Genomic DNA, 3499 nt, shown 5'->3' with positions numbered 1-3499 from the left:
GAAGATGCCTTAGTAGTATGTTGTAATGCAAAGATTCTAACGCCGGTATTTGATGTATCCTGATGATTATGAGTGGCAGCCTTTGTTGTACATTCAAGTAGTATGTACATATTCTCTGCTTGCATCTTACAAACTGAGAAAGTATTTTATGTGAGAATATGCCAATTTGAACCTCTATATCAGGCCTAGTCAACCATGATACTGGTTAATGACCTGATACAAGACTGGAGTTAGTCTTAGTCATAGCACTATGCCACATACTAGCTATAAATAAACAAGTATGAACTGGGTGTAATGAGACTCTACAGAGTACTATTACCATTAACTAAACCAATACACATACTGGTGTCAAGATACTATCATGTAGGAAGAATGGCTGAACATTGTCTACAAAGTAGAGGTACTATTGGCTAACTACACTAGTCTCATGTGCTATGCCATACAAGATGTAGTTAGGTACTAGTAAGAGGCGGTGGTTACCCTACTGGGTAGGGTAACCAATGTAGTCAACTTGTGAATTATTCAGAATGGTTAGATGACAAGTTTAGGTAGAGTTATCCCACTTTGTATGGTAATTAAGAGTGCTGTTAACCTGCCTTTGGACTAGAGTTACCCTATGTCAGGTAACAAATTACTCTGCTATGGAGCCAAGTGTGATACCCTACCTTGAATGTACCTTATTCTGCCGGACCTCAGGGAAAGTTACTGGATTACTTGTCAAAGGAAGCTGCATAGATATTTGAATCTCAGGTTGTACAGATCAATCACGCCCATCCAGTTGAGCTTCAAACAACCTGTAACTTAGAGGTGTGTTGACTAACACCCTCCTCCAGCCCCATTCAGAGCCCCTAGCATTATGGGAAACAACTTGAAGACTTGCTGTTAGTCTAGAAAAGGTTGACTGGTGGAGATATTGCTATACTACTATATATGCTAATGCTATCCGGTCGACTAAAAGATGTCTACTCGATCAAGAAGGAAGTAGAGGAAGACCTCAAGAATGGTCTCCAGGTGGCTTCAGGCAAGATGGACGAGAACTGACATAGTAATACTACTTTGAGTTAGAAGTATATTGTGAGGTTTCCGGAGGACTATAGGCAAGGTAACAGAAGTTTGTTGCCTTGAATGTGTAATAGTATTACAGAATGGTTAACTACTTTAGGTTACTAGTCTGAGTTGACAATGAGACCTACTTCTAGGAAGGTTGACTGTGGGTAGCGCCTAGTGGGAGTCAACCTCTGAAGTGGTCAATCACGAGAGCTATATGGTAATCATCCAAAATGATGTAGAATTGAATTGAACTAGATAAATGTTTAGGGGCTGTGGATACTTGTAGAAGACTAAATGTATATAAGTAGAGAGTTCCATAGTTGGTATTGCATCCACTTAGGCATCACAGCTCACTACTGACATGTCTGTAATAAGAAGAGTTCTTACTACTGCAGTTGCACTGTAGATGCAGCGGCTAAACCACTTCTTTCACGTTGATATTAACAAACCACAGAGCAGTCTACAGTCACTTGGCAGAGGTGTTCGTGATCTGAGACGATGTTTAATTACGGTTGTACCATATGGTGGGGCAGTGCCAGTGGGGTTGTCAATGGGTGTGCAAGAGTTCAAGTGCACGATCAACAACCTCTGGCACTTCTCAACATTCAACGGTCAATTGACCTGCCATAAATTAAACTAGCTAATATTTTGTATAACCTCCCCTTGCTTCTAAAACTGCAACTACCCTATCAGGCATCGATTTCTACAACTTTTCAACAAACTCCTCAGGAATTGTCTCCCAAACCAATGGTAATACATGTGCAAGTCTTCTCATAACAGCCTCTTTTCCTCTTGAGGTATCTGCAATCCTTGGATACTGCTGTTGTAATTGCTTTTTAAATTTAACTCATACATGCTCAATAGGATTTAAATCAGGGGAATAAGGGGGGTGGTCCACAACCTCAATACTGTTTCACTCCAACCAATCCATAACACTATATGCCTTGTGAACAGGAGCATTATCTTGCTGAAAAAGAGCATCTTCAAGTTGTATACCAAAGGAAATCATTTGATGAATAACAGGAAAAAGATATCTTCTCAAAAGTCTAACATACCTGGTCTTATTGATAGTTTGAGTAATAGGAACTAATGGACCTTTTCTTTTACCCCAAAAGCACCCCCAAACCATAAGCAAGATTCCCTTATCCTTCTCCTTTAGGTGTACCCAATCAGCCAACCACTTCTCTGCAGGTTCTCTGAATACCCATTGTGGCTTTGGATTCTTGGATTTCTCCACACTGCACTCATCACTCCAAATCATCCTTTCAAAATCCTTAGATGTTCAGTCCCTATGAGTTGTAGCCCATCTCAATCTCTTAACCATATGATCAGGCTTTAGCTTAGGTCTTGACTTGGCTATCGATTTTTTAATGTTTGCTTCTCGGAGTACCCGGTCCACTATGCAGGCAAATTTAGTAGGCAATCATATCCAGTCACTCTGGGTAGCATAAAGAGTTACCAGTATCAAGAGAAACACAGGGTGCATAGTGATCCCTGAAGGGACATCAGGTCATTTTCCGGTTGGACTTGGCTGCCTGTATAATTGTGCAATGCTGTTGACTACTCATAATCGGGTGCGACCTGGGTGGGGGAGATTTTCAAGAGATTGGGGTTCACATGCCAGGACAAGAAAGCTCTTAATTGTTGTCCATAGGTGTCTAACAATTTGAGCCACCAAGGCAATGTTCCAGAGGTAGTAGAAAAAGGCCATTATCGTGCCCTTCTCTGCAAGGCTCATTTATTTCCGGGTAGTTTTAGGTGGGGGTCTTTTTTTTGCATTATACTTCATATTTCCGGAACGCTTAACCATTGGTAAAAAAGGTAGAAGAAATTAATAAATTAATTAATTAGGTAAAGGAGGCATCGGTGCCTGTAGACTTGTGAATAGTCACGGTCACAATGGGGTGAACAGTCACGATCAACTTTACACTTCATTGAAAGGTGGCATTTTGGCAAGGCAGCTTAGTCATCTGAGACCGGTTTCATGAACACTTCTGCCGAGTAACTGTAGTTCACTACAGAGGATTCTTAGTATGACTGGTAGAGGTTAGTTAGATAGTACAAGGAAGTTTCATGCTTACACATGCAGAGTAGTGATGGCGAGCAACTTGTACTATATGAAATCTACTTAAGTATATGTGTATTCTCCTCTACTCTGGCAATCGACTACCTCTTGATAATCAGAACTTAATTGAGTGAAACTGTGGCTTAATGATATTAAGTTTTACAGCTTTGTTTCTTGAAACCTTTATTGCCAGGATGTTGAAATTGTATTATATTTATTTCCAGAAGAATTCATCTGGGTGTGGTTACAACCTTGGGATCCATCTTCCCAGAGAGAGCTCATATTACAACCTGATAGACACTACTCAGGATGTTCCCTCCACCCCCACTATACCCGTACAGTATGAGGCTGAAACCTCTTGGAATAAGACTTATTGCGCTGCCT

Source organism: Tuber melanosporum (genome assembly GCF_000151645.1).
Source record: "Tuber melanosporum whole genome shotgun sequence assembly, scaffold_315, strain Mel28".
In the NCBI taxonomy this organism is placed as follows: Eukaryota; Fungi; Ascomycota; class Pezizomycetes; order Pezizales; family Tuberaceae; genus Tuber; species Tuber melanosporum.
The sequence above is the reverse complement of the archived record's forward strand: the minus strand, read 5'-3'. Positions refer to the sequence as shown.